The 20,473-nt window shown below is 76.9% G+C and overlaps 20 non-coding genes across 20 annotated transcripts; all 20 read right to left on the bottom strand.

Annotated features, from left to right (window-relative positions):
* Positions 1-60: 60 nt before the first annotated feature.
* On the bottom strand, positions 61-179 carry LOC149746030 (5S ribosomal RNA). Its single transcript, XR_016389220.1, has one exon. It is a non-coding gene; the product is annotated as a 5S ribosomal RNA (ribosomal RNA).
* Positions 180-1,100: 921 nt separating this feature from the next.
* Positions 1,101-1,219, bottom strand: LOC149746029 (5S ribosomal RNA). The gene has a single exon (XR_016389981.1). It is a non-coding gene; the product is annotated as a 5S ribosomal RNA (ribosomal RNA).
* A 933-nt stretch (positions 1,220-2,152) lies between these two features.
* On the bottom strand, positions 2,153-2,271 carry LOC149746028 (5S ribosomal RNA). Its single transcript, XR_016390061.1, has one exon. It is a non-coding gene; the product is annotated as a 5S ribosomal RNA (ribosomal RNA).
* Positions 2,272-3,205: 934 nt separating this feature from the next.
* On the bottom strand, positions 3,206-3,324 carry LOC149746027 (5S ribosomal RNA). Its single transcript, XR_016389218.1, has one exon. It is a non-coding gene; the product is annotated as a 5S ribosomal RNA (ribosomal RNA).
* A 921-nt stretch (positions 3,325-4,245) lies between these two features.
* Positions 4,246-4,364, bottom strand: LOC149746026 (5S ribosomal RNA). The gene has a single exon (XR_016389980.1). It is a non-coding gene; the product is annotated as a 5S ribosomal RNA (ribosomal RNA).
* Positions 4,365-5,298: 934 nt separating this feature from the next.
* Positions 5,299-5,417, bottom strand: LOC149746025 (5S ribosomal RNA). Its single transcript, XR_016390097.1, has one exon. It is a non-coding gene; the product is annotated as a 5S ribosomal RNA (ribosomal RNA).
* Positions 5,418-6,350: 933 nt separating this feature from the next.
* LOC149746024 (5S ribosomal RNA) lies at positions 6,351-6,469 on the bottom strand. The gene has a single exon (XR_016389719.1). It is a non-coding gene; the product is annotated as a 5S ribosomal RNA (ribosomal RNA).
* Positions 6,470-7,403: 934 nt separating this feature from the next.
* On the bottom strand, positions 7,404-7,522 carry LOC149746023 (5S ribosomal RNA). Its single transcript, XR_016389217.1, has one exon. It is a non-coding gene; the product is annotated as a 5S ribosomal RNA (ribosomal RNA).
* A 932-nt stretch (positions 7,523-8,454) lies between these two features.
* LOC149746022 (5S ribosomal RNA) lies at positions 8,455-8,574 on the bottom strand. Its single transcript, XR_016390342.1, has one exon. It is a non-coding gene; the product is annotated as a 5S ribosomal RNA (ribosomal RNA).
* Positions 8,575-9,508: 934 nt separating this feature from the next.
* LOC149746021 (5S ribosomal RNA) lies at positions 9,509-9,627 on the bottom strand. The gene has a single exon (XR_016390240.1). It is a non-coding gene; the product is annotated as a 5S ribosomal RNA (ribosomal RNA).
* A 933-nt stretch (positions 9,628-10,560) lies between these two features.
* Positions 10,561-10,679, bottom strand: LOC149746020 (5S ribosomal RNA). Its single transcript, XR_016389717.1, has one exon. It is a non-coding gene; the product is annotated as a 5S ribosomal RNA (ribosomal RNA).
* A 934-nt stretch (positions 10,680-11,613) lies between these two features.
* On the bottom strand, positions 11,614-11,732 carry LOC149746019 (5S ribosomal RNA). The gene has a single exon (XR_016389216.1). It is a non-coding gene; the product is annotated as a 5S ribosomal RNA (ribosomal RNA).
* A 921-nt stretch (positions 11,733-12,653) lies between these two features.
* LOC149746018 (5S ribosomal RNA) lies at positions 12,654-12,772 on the bottom strand. Its single transcript, XR_016390059.1, has one exon. It is a non-coding gene; the product is annotated as a 5S ribosomal RNA (ribosomal RNA).
* A 934-nt stretch (positions 12,773-13,706) lies between these two features.
* LOC149746017 (5S ribosomal RNA) lies at positions 13,707-13,825 on the bottom strand. Its single transcript, XR_016389215.1, has one exon. It is a non-coding gene; the product is annotated as a 5S ribosomal RNA (ribosomal RNA).
* Positions 13,826-14,758: 933 nt separating this feature from the next.
* Positions 14,759-14,877, bottom strand: LOC149746016 (5S ribosomal RNA). The gene has a single exon (XR_016389214.1). It is a non-coding gene; the product is annotated as a 5S ribosomal RNA (ribosomal RNA).
* Positions 14,878-15,808: 931 nt separating this feature from the next.
* Positions 15,809-15,927, bottom strand: LOC149746015 (5S ribosomal RNA). Its single transcript, XR_016389351.1, has one exon. It is a non-coding gene; the product is annotated as a 5S ribosomal RNA (ribosomal RNA).
* Positions 15,928-16,859: 932 nt separating this feature from the next.
* LOC149746014 (5S ribosomal RNA) lies at positions 16,860-16,978 on the bottom strand. Its single transcript, XR_016389340.1, has one exon. It is a non-coding gene; the product is annotated as a 5S ribosomal RNA (ribosomal RNA).
* Positions 16,979-17,910: 932 nt separating this feature from the next.
* LOC149746013 (5S ribosomal RNA) lies at positions 17,911-18,029 on the bottom strand. The gene has a single exon (XR_016390352.1). It is a non-coding gene; the product is annotated as a 5S ribosomal RNA (ribosomal RNA).
* Positions 18,030-18,963: 934 nt separating this feature from the next.
* Positions 18,964-19,082, bottom strand: LOC149746012 (5S ribosomal RNA). The gene has a single exon (XR_016389875.1). It is a non-coding gene; the product is annotated as a 5S ribosomal RNA (ribosomal RNA).
* Positions 19,083-20,015: 933 nt separating this feature from the next.
* LOC149746011 (5S ribosomal RNA) lies at positions 20,016-20,134 on the bottom strand. Its single transcript, XR_016389213.1, has one exon. It is a non-coding gene; the product is annotated as a 5S ribosomal RNA (ribosomal RNA).
* Positions 20,135-20,473: the final 339 nt, after the last annotated feature.

Genomic DNA, 20,473 nt, shown 5'->3' with positions numbered 1-20,473 from the left:
CGGAGCCGGCGGCCACCGCCCGCGGGCGAGTTAAAGGAGAAGGCGGAGCAGGAGGCAAAAAGCCTACAGCACCCGGTATTCCCAGGCGGTCTCCCATCCAAGTACTAACCAGGCCCGACCCTGCTTAGCTTCCGAGATCAGACGAGATCGGGCGCGTTCAGGGTGGTATGGCCGTAGACGGGGGCGGGGACGGCGGGCTGCCTCCTGAGGCCCACTTTCGCTGTCGCTTGCGCCTCACCGCCAGCCTGGCGGTCAGCCCGCCCCGGCAGGAACCCGTCGCCCGCCCAGGCAGGGGGAACGGAGGTCTCGGGTACCGGGCGGTGGCGGAGGCGGAGGGTTTGGCCACCCCCTCCCAGCCGAGGGCGGGCGTGACCCAGCGAACCCTTCGGCGCTTGGCGCCCCGCCCAAGATCCGGCCCGTCGCTCACAGGGACGTGGCCGCGGAGGCTTCAGGGCCCGGGGCCCGCGGTCCCTTGGGCATCGCCCCTGCCCGCCGACGCGGCGCTAGGAGCCGCCCAGCCGCAGCCCGGGCCGGCCCTCCTGCCCGACAGCAGCTGGCCCGAAGCCACTGGGAGCCACCATCGTGTCGCCACGGCCCCTCAGCCCCGGCGAGGCCACCCTTGCCCGCACACCACCCGCCGGGCTCAGTAGCCCGCCCCTGGCGGCCGGCAGGCCAGGGGAAGCGGCCCCTGCCCTCGATCCCGCTCCCGCACCCGGCCGCGGCGGTGACACGGCGGGGGGCGGGGCTTTTGCCGGAGGGAGCTGTGGAGGGACACACCCACCGGCACACAGGTGGCGGCCCCGGGGCGGGGCGCCGGTGGGGGCGGCCAGGTGCAGGTCGAGGGGCTCGCTGGCCGAAGGGACGGCAACCGGGCCCGCGGCGGAGCCTGGGTCCGGGCCAGGCACCCCGGGGCGTCTGGGGTGCGGCTGCCTTCCAGGGCCGCCTTCTGGCCGGGCCGGCGGGGAGCGCCCCCTCCGGCGCGCGCGCCGTGGTGGGAGGGGCCTGAGGAGGCGGGGCCTGCAGCGGGGCCCCGGCGCGGGCGGAGCCGGCGGCCACCGCCCGCGGGCGAGTTAAAGGAGAAGGCGGAGCGGGAGGCAAAAACCCTACAGCACCCGGTATTCCCAGGCGGTCTCCCATCCAAGTACTAACCAGGCCCGACCCTGCTTAGCTTCCGAGATCAGACGAGATCGGGCGCGTCCAGGGTGGTATGGCCGTAGACGGGGGCGGGGACGGCGGGCTGCCTCTTGAGGCCCACTTTCGCTGGCGCTTGCGCCTCACCGCCAGCCTGGAGGTCAGCCCGCCCTGGCAGGACCCCGTCGCCCGCCCAGGCAGGGGGAACGGAGGTCTCGGGTACCGGGCGGTGGCGGAGGCGGAGGGTTTGGCCACCCCCTCCCAGCCGAGGGCGGGCGTGACCCAGCGAACCCTTCGGCGCTTGGCGCCCCGCCAAGATCCCGCCCGTCGCTCACAGGGACGTGGCCCCGGAGGCTTCAGTGCCCGGGGCCCGCGGTCCCTTGGGCATCGCCCCTGCCCGCCCACGCGGCGCTAGGCGCCGCCCAGCCGCAGCCCGGGCCGGCCCTCCTGCCCGACAGCAGCTGGCCCGAAGCCACTGGGAGCCACCATCGTGTCGCCACGGCCCCTCAGCCCCGGCGAGGCCACCCTTGCCCGCACACCACCCGCCGAGCTCAGGAGCCCGCCCCTGGCGGCCGGCAGGCCCGGGGAAGCGGCCCCTGCCCTCGATCCCGCTCCCGCACACGGCCGCGGCGGCGACACGGCGGGGGGCGGGGCTTTTGCCGGAGGGAGCTGTGGAGGGACACACCCACCGGCACACAGGTGGCGGCCCCGGGGCGGGGCGCCGGTGGGGGCGGCCAGGTGCAGGTCGAGGGGCTCGCTGGCGGAAGGCACGGCAATCGGGCCCGCGGCGGAGCCTGGGACCGGGCCAGGCACCCCGGGGGCGTCTGGGGTGCGGCTGCCTTCCAGGGCCGCCTTCTGGCCGCCTGGCGGGCCGGACTGGCGGGGAGCGCCCCCTCCGGCGCGCGCGCCGTGGTGGGAGGGGCCTGAGGAGGCGGGGCCTGCAGCGGGGCCCCGGCGCGGGCGGAGCCGGCGGCCACCGCCCGCGGGCGAGTTAAAGGAGAAGGCGGAGCGGGAGGCAAAAACCCTACAGCACCCGGTATTCCCAGGCGGTCTCCCATCCAAGTACTAACCAGGCCCGACCCTGCTTAGCTTCCGAGATCAGACGAGATCGGGCGCGTTCAGGGTGGTATGGCCGTAGACGGGGGCGGGGACGGCGGGCTGCCTCTTGAGGCCCACTTTCGCTGGCGCTTGCGCCTCACCGCCAGCCTGGCGGTCAGCCCGCCCCAGCAGGACCCCGTCGCCCGCCCAGGCAGGGGGAACGGAGGTCTCGGGTACCGGGCGGTGGCGGAGGCGGAGGGTTTGGCCACCCCCTCCCAGCCGAGGGCGGGCGTGACCCAGCGAACCCTTCGGCGCTTGGCGCCCCGCCCAAGATCCGGCCCGTCGCTCACAGGGACGTGGCCCCGGAGGCTTCAGGGCCCGGGGCCCGCGGTGCCTTGGGCATCGCCCCTGCCCGCCCACGCGGCGCTAGGCGTCGCCCAGCCGCAGCCCGGGCCGGCCCTCCTGCCCGACAGCAGCTGGCCCGAAGCCACTGGGAGCCACCATCGTGTCGCCACGGCCCCTCAGCCCCGGCGAGGCCACCCTTGCACGCACACCACCCGCCGAGCTCAGGAGCCCGCCCCTGGCGGCCGGCAGGCCCGGGGAAGCGGCCCCTGCCCTCTATCCCGCTCCCGCACCCGGCCGCGGCGGCGACACGGCGGGGGGCGGGGCTTTTGCCGGAGGGAGCTGTGGAGGGACACACCCACCGGCACACAGGTGGCGGCCCCGGGGCGGGGCGCCGGTGGGGGCGGCCAGGTGCAGGTCGAGGGGCTCGCTGGCCGAAGGGACGGCAACCGGGCCCGCGGCGGAGCCTGGGTCCGGGCCAGGCACCCCGGGGGCGTCTGGGGTGCGGCTGCCTTCCAGGGCCGCCTTCTGGCCGCCTGGCGGGCCGGGCCGGCGGGGAGCGCCCCCTCCGGCACGCGCGCCGTGGTGGGAGGGGCCTGAGGAGGCGGGGCCTGCAGCGGGGCCCCGGCGCGGGCGGAGCCGGCGGCCACCGCCCGCGGGCGAGTTAAAGGAGAAGGCGGAGCAGGAGGCAAAAAGCCTACAGCACCCGGTATTCCCAGGCGGTCTCCCATCCAAGTACTAACCAGGCCCGACCCTGCTTAGCTTCCGAGATCAGACGAGATCGGGCGCGTTCAGGGTGGTATGGCCGTAGACGGGGGCGGGGACGGCGGGCTGCCTCCTGAGGCCCACTTTCGCTGTCGCTTGCGCCTCACCGCCAGCCTGGCGGTCAGCCCGCCCCGGCAGGAACCCGTCGCCCGCCCAGGCAGGGGGAACGGAGGTCTCGGGTACCGGGCGGTGGCGGAGGCGGAGGGTTTGGCCACCCCCTCCCAGCCGAGGGCGGGCGTGACCCAGCGAACCCTTCCGCGCTTGGCGCCCCGCCCAAGATCCGGCCCGTCGCTCACAGGGACGTGGCCGCGGAGGCTTCAGGGCCCGGGGCCCGCGGTCCCTTGGGCATCGCCCCTGCCCGCCGACGCGGCGCTAGGAGCCGCCCAGCCGCAGCCCGGGCCGGCCCTCCTGCCCGACAGCAGCTGGCCCGAAGCCACTGGGAGCCACCATCGTGTCGCCACGGCCCCTCAGCCCCGGCGAGGCCACCCTTGCCCGCACACCACCCGCCGGGCTCAGTAGCCCGCCCCTGGCGGCCGGCAGGCCAGGGGAAGCGGCCCCTGCCCTCGATCCCGCTCCCGCACCCGGCCGCGGCGGTGACACGGCGGGGGGCGGGGCTTTTGCCGGAGGGAGCTGTGGAGGGACACACCCACCGGCACACAGGTGGCGGCCCCGGGGCGGGGCGCCGGTGGGGGCGGCCAGGTGCAGGTCGAGGGGCTCGCTGGCCGAAGGGACGGCAACCGGGCCCGCGGCGGAGCCTGGGTCCGGGCCAGGCACCCCGGGGCGTCTGGGGTGCGGCTGCCTTCCAGGGCCGCCTTCTGGCCGGGCCGGCGGGGAGCGCCCCCTCCGGCGCGCGCGCCGTGGTGGGAGGGGCCTGAGGAGGCGGGGCCTGCAGCGGGGCCCCGGCGCGGGCGGAGCCGGCGGCCACCGCCCGCGGGCGAGTTAAAGGAGAAGGCGGAGCGGGAGGCAAAAACCCTACAGCACCCGGTATTCCCAGGCGGTCTCCCATCCAAGTACTAACCAGGCCCGACCCTGCTTAGCTTCCGAGATCAGACGAGATCGGGCGCGTCCAGGGTGGTATGGCCGTAGACGGGGGCGGGGACGGCGGGCTGCCTCTTGAGGCCCACTTTCGCTGGCGCTTGCGCCTCACCGCCAGCCTGGAGGTCAGCCCGCCCTGGCAGGACCCCGTCGCCCGCCCAGGCAGGGGGAACGGAGGTCTCGGGTACCGGGCGGTGGCGGAGGCGGAGGGTTTGGCCACCCCCTCCCAGCCGAGGGCGGGCGTGACCCAGCGAACCCTTCGGCGCTTGGCGCCCCGCCCAAGATCCGGCCCGTCGCTCACAGGGACGTGGCCCCGGAGGCTTCAGGGCCCGGGGCCCGCGGTGCCTTGGGCATCGCCCCTGCCCGCCCACGCGGCGCTAGGCGTCGCCCAGCCGCAGCCCGGGCCGGCCCTCCTGCCCGACAGCAGCTGGCCCGAAGCCACTGGGAGCCACCATCGTGTCGCCACGGCCCCTCAGCCCCGGCGAGGCCACCCTTGCACGCACACCACCCGCCGAGCTCAGGAGCCCGCCCCTGGCGGCCGGCAGGCCCGGGGAAGCGGCCCCTGCCCTCTATCCCGCTCCCGCACCCGGCCGCGGCGGCGACACGGCGGGGGGCGGGGCTTTTGCCGGAGGGAGCTGTGGAGGGACACACCCACCGGCACACAGGTGGCGGCCCCGGGGCGGGGCGCCGGTGGGGGCGGCCAGGTGCAGGTCGAGGGGCTCGCTGGCCGAAGGGACGGCAACCGGGCCCGCGGCGGAGCCTGGGTCCGGGCCAGGCACCCCGGGGGCGTCTGGGGTGCGGCTGCCTTCCAGGGCCGCCTTCTGGCCGCCTGGCGGGCCGGGCCGGCGGGGAGCGCCCCCTCCGGCACGCGCGCCGTGGTGGGAGGGGCCTGAGGAGGCGGGGCCTGCAGCGGGGCCCCGGCGCGGGCGGAGCCGGCGGCCACCGCCCGCGGGCGAGTTAAAGGAGAAGGCGGAGCAGGAGGCAAAAAGCCTACAGCACCCGGTATTCCCAGGCGGTCTCCCATCCAAGTACTAACCAGGCCCGACCCTGCTTAGCTTCCGAGATCAGACGAGATCGGGCGCGTTCAGGGTGGTATGGCCGTACACGGGGGCGGGGACGGCGGGCTGCCTCTTGAGGCCCACTTTCGCTGGCGCTTGCGCCTCACCGCCAGCCTGGCGGTCAGCCCGCCCCGGCAGGACCCCGTCGCCCGCCCAGGCAGGGGGAACGGAGGTCTCGGGTACCGGGCGGTGGCGGAGGCGGAGGGTTTGGCCACCCCCTCCCAGCCGAGGGCGGGCGTGACCCAGCGAACCCTTCGGCGCTTGGCGCCCCGCCAAGATCCCGCCCGTCGCTCACAGGGACGTGGCCCCGGAGGCTTCAGGGCCCGGGGCCCGCGGTCCCTTGGGCATCGCCCCTGCCCGCCCACGCGGCGCTAGGCGCCGCCCGGCCGCAGCCCGGGCCGGCCCTCCTGCCCGACAGCAGCTGGCCCGAAGCCACTGGGAGCCACCATCGTGTCGCCACGGCCCCTCAGCCCCGGCGAGGCCACCCTTGCCCGCACACCACCCGCCGAGCTCAGGAGCCCGCCCCTGGGGGCCGGCAGGCCCGGGGAAGCGGCCCCTGCCCTGGATCCCGCTCCCGCACCCGGCCGCGGCGGCGACACGGCGGGGGGCGGGGCTTTTGCCGGAGGGAGCTGTGGAGGGACACACCCACCGGCACACAGGTGGCGGCCCCGGGGCGGGGCGCCGGTGGGGGCGGCCAGGTGCAGGTCGAGGGGCTCGCTGGCCGAAGGGACGGCAACCGGGCCCGCGGCGGAGCCTGGGTCCGGGCCAGGCACCCCGGGGGCGTCTGGGGTGCGGCTGCCTTCCAGGGCCGCCTTCTGGCCGCCTGGCGGGCCGGGCCGGCGGGGAGCGCCCCCTCCGGCGCGCGCGCCGTGGTGCGAGGGCCCTGAGGAGGCGGGGCCTGCAGCGGAGCCCCGGCGCGGGCGGAGCCGGCGGCCAGCGCCCGCGGGCGAGTTAAAGGAGAAGGCGGAGCGGGAGGCAAAAAGCCTACAGCACCCGGTATTCACAGGCGGTCTCCCATCCAAGTACTAACCAGGCCCGACCCTGCTTAGCTTCCGAGATCAGACGAGATCGGGCGCGTTCAGGGTGGTATGGCCGTAGACGGGGGCGGGGACGGCGGGCTGCCTCTTGAGGCCCACTTTCGCTGGCGCTTGCGCCTCACCGCCAGCCTGGCGGTCAGCCCGCCCCGGCAGGACCCCGTCGCCCGCCCAGGCAGGGGGAACGGAGGTCTCGGGTACCGGGCGGTGGCGGAGGCGGAGGGTTTGGCCACCCCCTCCCAGCCGAGGGCGGGCGTGACCCAGCGAACCCTTCGGCGCTTGGCGCCCCGCCCAAGATCCGGCCCGTCGCTCACAGGGACGTGGCCCCGGAGGCTTCAGGGCCCGGGGCCCGCGGTCCCTTGGGCATCGCCCCTGCCCGCCCACGCGGCGCTAGGCGCCGCCCAGCCGCAGCCCGGGCCGGCCCTCCTGCCCAACAGCAGCTGGCCCGAAGCCACTGGGAGCCACCATCGTGTCGCCACGGCCCCTCAGCCCCGGCGAGGCCACCCTTGCCCGCACACCACCCGCCGAGCTCAGGAGCCCGCCCCTGGCGGCCGGCAGGCCCGGGGAAGCGGCCCCTGCCCTCGATCCCGCTCCCGCACCCGGCCGCGGCGGCGACACGGCGGGGGGCGGGGCTTTTGCCGGAGGGAGCTGTGGAGGGACACACCCACCGGCACACAGGTGGCGGCCCCGGGGCGGGGCGCCGGTGGGGGCGGCCAGGTGCAGGTCGAGGGGCTCGCTGGCTGAAGGGACGGCAACCGGGCCCGCGGCGGAGCCTGGGTCCGGGCCAGGCACCCCGGGGGCGTCTGGGGTGCGGCTGCCTTCCAGGGCCGCCTTCTGGCCGCCTGGCGGGCCGGGCCGGCGGGGAGCGCCCCCTCCGGCGCGCGCGCCGTGGTGGGAGGGGCCTGAGGAGGCGGGGCCTGCAGCGGGGCCCCGGCGCGGGCGGAGCCGGCGGCCACCGCCCGCGGGCGAGTTAAAGGAGAAGGCGGAGCGGGAGGCAAAAAGCCTACAGCACCCGGTATTCCCAGGCGGTCTCCCATCCAAGTACTAACCAGGCCCGACCCTGCTTAGCTTCCGAGATCAGACGAGATCGGGCGCGTTCAGGGTGGTATGGCCGTAGACGGGACGGGGACGGCGGGCTGCCTCTTGAGGCCCACTTTCCCTGGCGCTTGCGCCTCACCGCCAGCCTGGCGGTCAGCCCGCCCCGGCTGGACCCCGTCGCCCGCCCAGGCAGGGGGAACGGAGGTCTCGGGTACTGGGCGGTGGCGGAGGCGGAGGGTTTGGCCACCCCCTCCCAGCCGAGGGCGGGCGTGACCCAGCGAACCCTTCGGCGCTTGGCGCCCCGCCCAAGATCCGGCCCGTCGCTCACAGGGACGTGGCCCCGGAGGCTTCAGGGCCCGGGGCCCGCGGTCCCTTGGGCATCGCCCCTGCCCGCCCACGCGGCGCTAGGCGCCGCCCAGCCGCAGCCCGGGCCGTCCCTCCTGCCCGACAGCAGCTGGCCCGAAGCCACTGGGAGCCACCATCGTGTCGCCACGGCCCCTCAGCCCCGGCGAGGCCACCCTTGCCCGCACACCACCCGCCGAGCTCAGGAGCCCGCCCCTGGCGGCCGGCAGGCCCGGGGAAGCGGCCCCTGCCCTCGATCCCGCTCCCGCACCCGGCCGTGGCGGCGACACGGCGGGGGGCGGGGCTTTTGCCGGAGGGAGCTGTGGAGGGACACACCCACCGGCACACAGGTGGCGGCCCCGGGGCGGGGCGCCGGTGGGGGCGGCCAGGTGCAGGTCGAGGGGCTCGCTGGCCGAAGGGACGGCAACCGGGCCCGCGGCGGAGCCTGGGTCCGGGCCAGGCACCCTGGGGGCGTCTGGGGTGCGGCTGCCTTCCAGGGCCGCCTTCTGGCCGCCTGGCGGGCCGGGCCGGCGGGGAGCGCCTCCTCCGGCGCTCGCGCCGTGGTGGGAGGGGCCTGAGGAGGAGGGGCCTGCAGCGGGGCCCCGGCGCGGGCGGAGCCGGCGGCCACCACTCGCGGGCGAGTAAAGGAGAAGGCGGAGCGGGAGGCAAAAAGCCTACAGCACCCGGTATTCCCAGGCGGTCTCCCATCCAAGTACTAACCAGGCCCGACCCTGCTTAAGCTTCCGAGATCAGACGAGATCGGGCGCGTTCAGGGTGGTATGGCCGTAGACGGGGGCGGGGACGGCGGGCTGCCTCTTGAGGCCCACTTTCGCTGGCGCTTGCGCCTCACCGCCAGCCTGGCGGTCAGCCCGCCCCGGCAGGACCCCTTCGCCCGCCCAGGCAGGGGGAACGGAGGTCTCGGGTACCGGGCGGTGGCGGAGGCGGAGGGTTTGGCCACCCCCTCCCAGCTGAGGGCGGGCGTGACCCAGCGAACCCTTCGGCGCTTGGCGCCCCGCCCAAGATCCCGCCCGTCGCTCACAGGGACATGGCCCCGGAGGCTTCAGGGCCCGGGGCACGCGGTCCCTTGGGCATCGCCCCTGCCCGCCCACGCGGCGCTAGGAGCCGCCCAGCCGCAGCCCGGGCCGGCCCTCCTGCCCGACAGCAGCTTGCCCGAAGCCACTGGGAGCAACCATCGTGTCGCCACGGCCCCTCAGCCCCGGCGAGGCCACCCTTGCCCGCACACCACCCGCCGGGCTCAGTAGCCCGCCCCTGGCGGCCGGCAGGCCCGGGGAAGCGGCCCCGGCCCTCGATCCCGCTCCCGCACCCGGCCGCGGCGGCGACACGGCGGGGGGCGGGGCTTTTGCCGGAGGGAGCTGTGGAGGGACACACCCACCGGCACACAGGTGGCGGCCCCGGGGCGGGGCGCCGGTGGGGGCGGCCAGGTGCAGGTCGAGGGGCTCGCTGGCCGAAGGCACGGCAACCGGGCCCGCGGCGGAGCCTGGGTCCGGGCCAGGCACCCCGGGGGCGTCTGGGGTGCGGCTGCCTTCCAGGGCCGCCTTCTGGCCGCCTGGCGGGCCGGGCCGGCGGGGAGCGCCCCCTCCGGCGCGCGCGCCGTGGTGGGAGGGGCCTGAGGAGGCGGGGCTTGCAGCGGGGCCCCGGCGCGGGCGGAGCCGGCGGCCACCGCCCGCGGGCGAGTTAAAGGAGAAGGCGGAACGGGAGGCAAAAAGCCTACAGCACCCGGTATTCCCAGGCGGTCTCCCATCCAAGTACTAACCAGGCCCGACCCTGCTTAGCTTCCGAGATCAGAGGAGATCGGGCGCGTTCAGGGTGGTATGGCCGTACACGGGGGCGGGGACGGCGGGCTGCCTCTTGAGGCCCACTTTCGCTGGCGCTTGCGCCTCACCGCCAGCCTGGCGGTCAGCCCGCCCCGGCAGGACCCCGTCGCCCGCCCAGGCAGGGGGAACGGAGGTCTCGGGTACCGGGCGGTGGCGGAGGCGGAGAGTTTGGCCACCCCCTCCCAGCCGAGGGCGGGCGTGACCCAGCGAACCCTTCGGCGCTTGGCGCCCCGCCAAGATCCCGCCCGTCGCTCACAGGGACGTGGCCCCGGAGGCTTCAGGGCCCGGGGCCCGCGGTCCCTTGGGCATCGCCCCTGCCCGCCCACGCGGCGCTAGGCGCCGCCCGGCCGCAGCCCGGGCCGGCCCTCCTGCCCGACAGCAGCTGGCCCGAAGCCACTGGGAGCCACCATCGTGTCGCCACGGCCCCTCAGCCCCGGCGAGGCCACCCTTGCCCGCACACCACCCGCCGAGCTCAGGAGCCCGCCCCTGGCGGCCGGCAGGCCCGGGGAAGCGGCCCCTGCCCTGGATCCCGCTCCCGCACCCGGCCGCGGCGGCGACACGGCGGGGGGCGGGGCTTTTGCCGGAGGGAGCTGTGGAGGGACACACCCACCGGCACACAGGTGGCGGCCCCGGGGCGGGGCGCCGGTGGGGGCGGCCAGGTGCAGGTCGAGGGGCTCGCTGGCCGAAGGGACGGCAACCGGGCCCGCGGCGGAGCCTGGGTCCGGGCCAGGCACCCCGGGGGCGTCTGGGGTGCGGCTGCCTTCCAGGGCCGCCTTCTGGCCGCCTGGCGGGCCGGGCCGGCGGGGAGCGCCCCCTCCGGCGCGCGCGCCGTGGTGCGAGGGCCCTGAGGAGGCGGGGCCTGCAGCGGAGCCCCGGCGCGGGCGGAGCCGGCGGCCAGCGCCCGCGGGCGAGTTAAAGGAGAAGGCGGAGCGGGAGGCAAAAAGCCTACAGCACCCGGTATTCACAGGCGGTCTCCCATCCAAGTACTAACCAGGCCCGACCCTGCTTAGCTTCCGAGATCAGACGAGATCGGGCGCGTTCAGGGTGGTATGGCCGTAGACGGGGGCGGGGACGGCGGGCTGCCTCTTGAGGCCCACTTTCGCTGGCGCTTGCGCCTCACCGCCAGCCTGGCGGTCAGCCCGCCCCGGCAGGACCCCGTCGCCCGCCCAGGCAGGGGGAACGGAGGTCTCGGGTACCGGGCGGTGGCGGAGGCGGAGGGTTTGGCCACCCCCTCCCAGCCGAGGGCGGGCGTGACCCAGCGAACCCTTCGGCGCTTGGCGCCCCGCCCAAGATCCGGCCCGTCGCTCACAGGGACGTGGCCCCGGAGGCTTCAGGGCCCGGGGCCCGCGGTCCCTTGGGCATCGCCCCTGCCCGCCCACGCGGCGCTAGGCGCCGCCCAGCCGCAGCCCGGGCCGGCCCTCCTGCCCGACAGCAGCTGGCCCGAAGCCACTGGGAGCCACCATCGTGTCGCCACGGCCCCTCAGCCCCGGCGAGGCCACCCTTGCCCGCACACCACCCGCCGAGCTCAGGAGCCCGCCCCTGGCGGCCGGCAGGCCCGGGGAAGCGGCCCCTGCCCTCGATCCCGCTCCCGCACCCGGCCGCGGCGGCGACACGGCGGGGGGCGGGGCTTTTGCCGGAGGGAGCTGTGGAGGGACACACCCACCGGCACACAGGTGGCGGCCCCGGGGCGGGGCGCCGGTGGGGGCGGCCAGGTGCAGGTCGAGGGGCTCGCTGGCCGAAGGGACGGCAACCGGGCCCGCGGCGGAGCCTGGGTCCGGGCCAGGCACCCCGGGGGCGTCTGGGGTGCGGCTGCCTTCCAGGGCCGCCTTCTGGCCGCCTGGCGGGCCGGGCCGGCGGGGAGCGCCCCCTCCGGCACGCGCGCCGTGGTGGGAGGGGCCTGAGGAGGCGGGGCCTGCAGCGGGGCCCCGGCGCGGGCGGAGCCGGCGGCCACCGCCCGCGGGCGAGTTAAAGGAGAAGGCGGAGCAGGAGGCAAAAAGCCTACAGCACCCGGTATTCCCAGGCGGTCTCCCATCCAAGTACTAACCAGGCCCGACCCTGCTTAGCTTCCGAGATCAGACGAGATCGGGCGCGTTCAGGGTGGTATGGCCGTAGACGGGGGCGGGGACGGCGGGCTGCCTCCTGAGGCCCACTTTCGCTGTCGCTTGCGCCTCACCGCCAGCCTGGCGGTCAGCCCGCCCCGGCAGGAACCCGTCGCCCGCCCAGGCAGGGGGAACGGAGGTCTCGGGTACCGGGCGGTGGCGGAGGCGGAGGGTTTGGCCACCCCCTCCCAGCCGAGGGCGGGCGTGACCCAGCGAACCCTTCGGCGCTTGGCGCCCCGCCCAAGATCCGGCCCGTCGCTCACAGGGACGTGGCCGCGGAGGCTTCAGGGCCCGGGGCCCGCGGTCCCTTGGGCATCGCCCCTGCCCGCCGACGCGGCGCTAGGAGCCGCCCAGCCGCAGCCCGGGCCGGCCCTCCTGCCCGACAGCAGCTGGCCCGAAGCCACTGGGAGCCACCATCGTGTCGCCACGGCCCCTCAGCCCCGGCGAGGCCACCCTTGCCCGCACACCACCCGCCGGGCTCAGTAGCCCGCCCCTGGCGGCCGGCAGGCCAGGGGAAGCGGCCCCTGCCCTCGATCCCGCTCCCGCACCCGGCCGCGGCGGTGACACGGCGGGGGGCGGGGCTTTTGCCGGAGGGAGCTGTGGAGGGACACACCCACCGGCACACAGGTGGCGGCCCCGGGGCGGGGCGCCGGTGGGGGCGGCCAGGTGCAGGTCGAGGGGCTCGCTGGCCGAAGGGACGGCAACCGGGCCCGCGGCGGAGCCTGGGTCCGGGCCAGGCACCCCGGGGCGTCTGGGGTGCGGCTGCCTTCCAGGGCCGCCTTCTGGCCGGGCCGGCGGGGAGCGCCCCCTCCGGCGCGCGCGCCGTGGTGGGAGGGGCCTGAGGAGGCGGGGCCTGCAGCGGGGCCCCGGCGCGGGCGGAGCCGGCGGCCACCGCCCGCGGGCGAGTTAAAGGAGAAGGCGGAGCGGGAGGCAAAAACCCTACAGCACCCGGTATTCCCAGGCGGTCTCCCATCCAAGTACTAACCAGGCCCGACCCTGCTTAGCTTCCGAGATCAGACGAGATCGGGCGCGTTCAGGGTGGTATGGCCGTAGACGGGGGCGGGGACGGCGGGCTGCCTCTTGAGGCCCACTTTCGCTGGCGCTTGCGCCTCACCGCCAGCCTGGCGGTCAGCCCGCCCCGGCAGGACCCCGTCGCCCGCCCAGGCAGGGGGAACGGAGGTCTCGGGTACCGGGCGGTGGCGGAGGCGGAGGGTTTGGCCACCCCCTCCCAGCCGAGGGCGGGCGTGACCCAGCGAACCCTTCGGCGCTTGGCGCCCCGCCCAAGATCCGGCCCGTCGCTCACAGGGACGTGGCCCCGGAGGCTTCAGGGCCCGGGGCCCGCGGTGCCTTGGGCATCGCCCCTGCCCGCCCACGCGGCGCTAGGCGTCGCCCAGCCGCAGCCCGGGCCGGCCCTCCTGCCCGACAGCAGCTGGCCCGAAGCCACTGGGAGCCACCATCGTGTCGCCACGGCCCCTCAGCCCCGGCGAGGCCACCCTTGCACGCACACCACCCGCCGAGCTCAGGAGCCCGCCCCTGGCGGCCGGCAGGCCCGGGGAAGCGGCCCCTGCCCTCTATCCCGCTCCCGCACCCGGCCGCGGCGGCGACACGGCGGGGGGCGGGGCTTTTGCCGGAGGGAGCTGTGGAGGGACACACCCACCGGCACACAGGTGGCGGCCCCGGGGCGGGGCGCCGGTGGGGGCGGCCAGGTGCAGGTCGAGGGGCTCGCTGGCCGAAGGGACGGCAACCGGGCCCGCGGCGGAGCCTGGGTCCGGGCCAGGCACCCCGGGGGCGTCTGGGGTGCGGCTGCCTTCCAGGGCCGCCTTCTGGCCGCCTGGCGGGCCGGGCCGGCGGGGAGCGCCCCCTCCGGCACGCGCGCCGTGGTGGGAGGGGCCTGAGGAGGCGGGGCCTGCAGCGGGGCCCCGGCGCGGGCGGAGCCGGCGGCCACCGCCCGCGGGCGAGTTAAAGGAGAAGGCGGAGCAGGAGGCAAAAAGCCTACAGCACCCGGTATTCCCAGGCGGTCTCCCATCCAAGTACTAACCAGGCCCGACCCTGCTTAGCTTCCGAGATCAGACGAGATCGGGCGCGTTCAGGGTGGTATGGCCGTAGACGGGGGCGGGGACGGCGGGCTGCCTCCTGAGGCCCACTTTCGCTGTCGCTTGCGCCTCACCGCCAGCCTGGCGGTCAGCCCGCCCCGGCAGGAACCCGTCGCCCGCCCAGGCAGGGGGAACGGAGGTCTCGGGTACCGGGCGGTGGCGGAGGCGGAGGGTTTGGCCACCCCCTCCCAGCCGAGGGCGGGCGTGACCCAGCGAACCCTTCCGCGCTTGGCGCCCCGCCCAAGATCCGGCCCGTCGCTCACAGGGACGTGGCCGCGGAGGCTTCAGGGCCCGGGGCCCGCGGTCCCTTGGGCATCGCCCCTGCCCGCCGACGCGGCGCTAGGAGCCGCCCAGCCGCAGCCCGGGCCGGCCCTCCTGCCCGACAGCAGCTGGCCCGAAGCCACTGGGAGCCACCATCGTGTCGCCACGGCCCCTCAGCCCCGGCGAGGCCACCCTTGCCCGCACACCACCCGCCGGGCTCAGTAGCCCGCCCCTGGCGGCCGGCAGGCCAGGGGAAGCGGCCCCTGCCCTCGATCCCGCTCCCGCACCCGGCCGCGGCGGTGACACGGCGGGGGGCGGGGCTTTTGCCGGAGGGAGCTGTGGAGGGACACACCCACCGGCACACAGGTGGCGGCCCCGGGGCGGGGCGCCGGTGGGGGCGGCCAGGTGCAGGTCGAGGGGCTCGCTGGCCGAAGGGACGGCAACCGGGCCCGCGGCGGAGCCTGGGTCCGGGCCAGGCACCCCGGGGCGTCTGGGGTGCGGCTGCCTTCCAGGGCCGCCTTCTGGCCGCCTGGCGGGCCGGGCCGGCGGGGAGCGCCCCCTCCGGCGCGCGCGCCGTGGTGGGAGGGGCCTGAGGAGGCGGGGCCTGCAGCGGGGCCCCGGCGCCGGCGGAGCCGGCGGCCACCGCCCGCGGGCGAGTTAAAGGAGAAGGCGGAGCGGGAGGCAAAAAGCCTACAGCACCCGGTATTCCCAGGCGGTCTCCCATCCAAGTACTAACCAGGCCCGACCCTGCTTAGCTTCCGAGATCAGACGAGATCGGGCGCGTTCAGGGTGGTATGGCCGTAGACGGGGGCGGGGACGGCGGGCTGCATCTTGAGGCCCACTTTCGCTGGCGCTTGCGCCTCACCGCCAGCCTGGCGGTCAGCCCGCCCCGGCAGGACCCCGTCGCCCGCCCAGGCAGGGGGAACGGAGGTCTCGGGTACCGGGCGGTGGCGGAGGCGGAGGGTTTGGCCACCCCCTCCCAGCCGAGGGCGGGCGTGACCCAGCGAACACTTCGGCGCTTGGCGCCCCGCCAAGATCCCGCCCGTCGCTCACAGGGACGTGGCCCCGGAGGCTTCAGGGCCCGGGGCCCGCGGTCCCTTGGGCATCGCCCCTGCCCGCTCACGCGGCGCTAGGCGCCGCCCGGCCGCAGCCCGGGCCGGCCCTCCTGCCCGACAGCAGCTGGCCCGAAGCCACTGGGAGCCACCATCGTGTCGCCACGGCCCCTCAGCCCCGGCGAGGCCACCCTTGCCCGCACACCACCCGCCGAGCTCAGGAGCCCGCCCCTGGGGCCGGCAGGCCCGGGGAAGCGGCCCCTGCTCTCGATCCCGCTCCCGCACCCGGCCGCGGCGGCGACACGGCGGGGGCGGGGCTTTTGCCGGAGGGAGCTGTGGAGGGACACACCCACCGGCACACAGGTGGCGGCCCCGGGGCGGGGCGCCGGTGGGGGCGGCCAGGTGCAGGTCGACGGGCTCGCTGGCCGAAGGCACGGCAACCGGGCCCGCGGCGGAGCCTGGGTCCGGGCCAGGCACCCCGGGGGCGTCTGGGGTGCGGCTGCCTTCCAGGGCCGCCTTCTGGCCGCCTGGCGGGCCGGGCCGGCGGGGAGCGCCCCCTCCGGCGCGCGCGCCGTGGTGCGAGGGGCCTGAGGAGGCGGGGCCTGCAGCGGAGCCCCGGCGCGGGCGGAGCCGGCGGCCAGCGCCCGCGGGCGAGTTCAAGGAGAAGGCGGAGCGGGAGGCAAAAAGCCTACAGCACCCGGTATTCCCAGGAGGTCTCCCATCCAAGTACTAACCAGGCCCGACCCTGCTTAGCTTCCGAGATCAGACGAGATCGGGCGCGTTCAGGGTGGTATGGCCGTAGACGGGACGGGGACGGCGGGCTGCCTCTTGAGGCCCACTTTCGCTGGCGCTTGCGCCTCACCGCCAGCCTGGCGGTCAGCCCGCCCCGGCAGGACCCCGTCGCCCGCCCAGGCAGGGGGAACGGAGGTCTCGGGTACCGGGCGGTGGCGGAGGCGGAGGGTTTGGCCACCCCCTCCCAGCCGAGGGCGGGCGTGACCCAGCGAACCCTTCGGCGCTTGGCGCCCCGCCCAAGATCCGGCCCGTCGCTCACAGGGACGTGGCCCCGGAGGCTTCAGGGCCCGGGGCCCGCGGTCCCTTGGGCATCGCCCCTGCCCGACCACGCGGCGCTAGGCGCCGCCCGGCCGCATCCCGGGCCGGCCCTCCTGCCCGACAGCAGCTGGCCCGAAGCCACTGGGAGCCACCATCGTGTCGCCACGGCCCCACAGCCCCGGCGAGGCCACCCTTGCCCGCACACCACCCGCCGAGCTCAGGAGCCCGCCCCTGGCGGCCGGCAGGCCCGGGGAAGCGGCCCCTGCCCTCGATCCCGCTCCCGCACACGGCCGCGGCGGCGACACGGCGGGGGCTGGGCTTTTGCCAGAGGGAGCTGTGGAGGGACACACCCACCGGCACACAGGTGGCGGCCCCGGGGCGGGGCGCCGGTGGGGGCGGCCAGGTGCAGGTCGACGGGCTCGCTGGCCGAAGGCACGGCAACCGGGCCCGCGGCGGAGCCTGGGTCCGGGCCAGGCACCCCGGGGGCGTCTGGGGTGCGGCTGCCTTCCAGGGCCGCCTTCTGGCCGCCTGGCGGGCCGGGCCGGCGGGGAGCGCCCCCTCCGGCGCGCGCGCCGTGGTGCGAGGGGCCTGAGGAGGCGGGGCCTGCAGCGGAGCCCCGGCGCGGGCGGAGCCGGCGGCCAGCGCCCGCGGGCGAGTTCAAGGAGAAGGCGGAGCGGGAGGCAAAAAGCCTACAGCACCCGGTATTCCCAGGAGGTCTCCCATCCAAGTACTAACCAGGCCCGACCCTGCTTAGCTTCCGAGATCAGACGAGATCGGGCGCGTTCAGGGTGGTATGGCCGTAGACGGGACGGGGACGGCGGGCTGCCTCTTGAGGCCCACTTTCGCTGGCGCTTGCGCCTCACCGCCAGCCTGGCGGTCAGCCCGCCCCGGCAGGACCCCGTCGCCCGCCCAGGCAGGGGGAACGGAGGTCTCGGGTACCGGGCGGTGGCGGAGGCGGAGGGTTTGGCCACCCCCTCCCAGCCGAGGGCGGGCGTGACCCAGCGAACCCTTCGGCGCTTGGCGCCCCGCCCAAGATCCGGCCCGTCGCTCACAGGGACGTGGCCCCGGAGGCTTCAGGGCCCGGGGCCCGCGGTCCCTTGGGCATCGCCCCTGCCCGACCACGCGGCGCTAGGCGCCGCCCGGCCGCATCCCGGGCCGGCCCTCCTGCCCGACAGCAGCTGGCCCGAAGCCACTGGGAGCCACCATCGTGTCGCCACGGCCCCACAGCCCCGGCGAGGCCACCCTTGCCCGCACACCACCCGCCGAGCTCAGGAGCCCGCCCCTGGCGGCCGGCAGGCCCGGGGAAGCGGCCCCTGCCCTCGATCCCGCTCCCGCACACGGCCGCGGCGGCGACACGGCGGGGGCTGGGCTTTTGCCAGAGGGAGCTGTGGAGGGACACACCCACCGGCACACAGGTGGCGGCCCCGGGGCGGGGCGCCGGTGGGGGCGGCCAGGTGCAGGTCGACGGGTTCGCTGGCCGAAGGCACGGCAACCGGGCCCGCGGCGGAGCCTGGGTCCGGGCCAGGCACCCCGGGGGCGTCTGGGGTGCGGCTGCCTTCCAGGGCCGCCTTCTGGCCGCCTGGCGGGCCGGGCTGGCGGGGAGCGCCCCCTCCGGCGCGCGCGCCGTGGTGGGAGGGGCCTGAGGAGGCGGGGCCTGCAGCGGGGCCCCGGCGCGGGCGGAGCCGGCGTCCACCGCCCGCGGGCGATTTAAAGGAGAAGGCGGAGCGGGAGGCAAAAATCCTACAGCACCCGGTATTCCCAGGCGGTCTCCCATCCAAGTATTAACCAGGCCCGACCCTGCTTAGCTTCCGAGATCAGACGAGATCGGGCGCGTTCAGGGTGGTATGGCCGTAGACGGGGGCGGGGACGGCGGGCTGCCTCTTGAGGCCCACTTTCGCTGGCGCTTGCGCCTCACCGCCAGCCTGGCGGTCAGCCCGCCCCGGCAGGACCCCGTCGCCCGCCCAGGCAGGGGGAACGGAGGTCTCGGGTACCGGGCGGTGGCGGAGGCGGAGGGTTTGGCCACCCCCTCCCAGCCGAGGGCGGGCGTGACCCAGCGAACCCTTCGGCGCTAGGCGCCCCGCCCAAGATCCGGCCCGTCGCTCACAGGGACGTGGCCCCGGAGGCTTCAGGGCCCGGGGCCCGCGGTCCCTTGGGCATCGCCCCTGCCCGCCCACGCGGCGCTAGGCGCCGCCCAGCCGCAGCCCGGGCCGGCCCTCCTGCCCGACAGCAGCTGGCACGAAGCCACTGGGAGCCACCATCGTGTCGCCACGGCCCCTCAGCCCCGGCGAGGCCACCCTTGCCCGCACACCACCCGCCGAGCTCAGGAGCCCGCCCCTGGCGGCCGGCAGGCCCGGGGAAGCGGCCCCTGCCCTCGATCCCGCTCCCGCACCCGGCAGCGGCGGCGACACGGCGGGGGGCGGGGCTTTTGCCGGAGGGAGCTGTGGAGGGACACACCCACCGGCACACAGGTGGCGGCCCCGGGGCGGGGCGCCGGTGGGGGCGGCCAGGTGCAGGTCGAGGGGCTCGCTGGCCGAAGGGACGGCAACCGGGCCCGCGGCGGAGCCTGGGTCCGGGCCAGGCACCCCGGGGGCGTCTGGGGTGCGGCTGCCTTCCAGGGCCGCCTTCTTGCCGCCTGGCGGGCCGGGCCGGCGGGGAGCGCCCCCTCCGGCGCGCGTGCCGTGGTGGGAGGGGCCTGAGGAGGCGGGGCCTGCAGCGGGGCCCCGGCGCGGGCGGAGCCGGCGGCCACCGCCCGCGGGCGATTTAAAGGAGAAGGCGGAGCGGGAGGCAAAAAGCCTACAGCACCCGGTATTCCCAGGCGGTCTCCCATCCAAGTACTAACCAGGCCCGACCCTGCTTAGCTTCCGAGATCAGACGAGATCGGGCGCGTTCAGGGTAGTATGGCCGTAGACGGGGGCGGGGACGGCGGGCTGCCTCTTGAGGCCCACTTTCGCTGGCGCTTGCGCCTCACCGCCAGCCTGGCGGTCAGCCCGCCCCGGCAGGACCCCGTCGCCCGCCCAGGCAGGGGGAACGGAGGTCTCGGGTACCGGGCGGTGGCGGAGGCGGAGGGTTTGGCCACCCCCTCCCAGCCGAGGGCGGGCGTGACCCAGCGAACCCTTCGGCGCTTGGCGCCCCGCCAAGATCCCGCCCGTCGCTCACAGGGACGTGGCCCCGGAGGCTTCAGTGCCCGGGGCCCGCGGTCCCTTGGGCATCGCCCCTGCCCGCCCACGCGGCGCTAGGCGCCGCCCAGCCGCAACCCGGGCCGGCCCTCCTGCCCGACAGCAGCTGGCCCGAAGCCACTGGGAGCCACCATCGTGTCGCCACGGCCCCTCAGACCCGGCGAGGCCACCCTTGCCCGCACACCACCCGCCGAGCTCAGGAGCCCGCCCCTGGCGGCCGGCAGGCCCGGGGAAGCGCCCCCTGCCCTCGATCCCGCTCCCGCACCTGGCAGCGGCGGCGACACGGCGGGGGGCGGGGCTTTTGCCGGAGGGAGCTGTGGAGGGACACAGCCACCGGCACACAGGTGGCGGCCCCGGGGCGGGGCGCCGGTGGGGGCGGCCAGGTGCAGGTCGACGGGCTCGCTGGCCGAAGGGACGGCAACCGGGCCCGCGGCGGAGCCTGGGTCCGGGCCAGGCACCCCGGGGGCGTCTGGGGTGCGGCTGCCTTCCAGGGCCGCCTTCTGGCCGCCTGGCGGGCCGGGCCGGCGGGGAGCGCCCCCTCCGGCGCGCGCGCCGTGGTGGGAGGGGCCTGAGGAGGCGGGGCCTGCAGCGGGGCCCCGGCGCCGGCGGAGCCGGCGGCCACCGCCCGCGGGCGAGTTAAAGGAGAAGGCGGAGCGGGAGGCAAAAAGCCTACAGCACCCGGTATTCCCAGGCGGTCTCCCATCCAAGTACTAACCAGGCCCGACCCTGCTTAGCTTCCGAGATCAGACGAGATCGGGCGCGTTCAGGGTGGTATGGCCGTAGACGGGGGCGGGGACGGCGGGCTGCCTCCTGAGGCCCACTTTCGCTGTCGCTTGCGCCTCACCGCCAGCCTGGCGGTCAGCCCGCCCCGGCAGGAACCCGTCGCCCGCCCAGGCAGGGGGAACGGAGGTCTCGGGTACCGGGCGGTGGCGGAGGCGGAGGGTTTGGCCACCCCCTCCCAGCCGAGGGCGGGCGTGACCCAGCGAACCCTTCCGCGCTTGGCGCCCCGCCCAAGATCCGGCCCGTCGCTCACAGGGACGTGGCCGCGGAGGCTTCAGGGCCCGGGGCCCGCGGTCCCTTGGGCATCGCCCCTGCCCGCCGACGCGGCGCTAGGAGCCGCCCAG

Source organism: Delphinapterus leucas, chromosome 19, assembly GCF_059928025.1.
Source record: "Delphinapterus leucas isolate spDelLeu-1000000601 "Yukka" chromosome 19, BTC_Dleu_Yukka2, whole genome shotgun sequence".
Taxonomy (NCBI): domain Eukaryota; kingdom Metazoa; phylum Chordata; class Mammalia; order Artiodactyla; family Monodontidae; genus Delphinapterus; species Delphinapterus leucas.
Note: the sequence above shows the minus strand (reverse complement) of the source record. Positions and strands in the feature narration are given on the sequence as shown.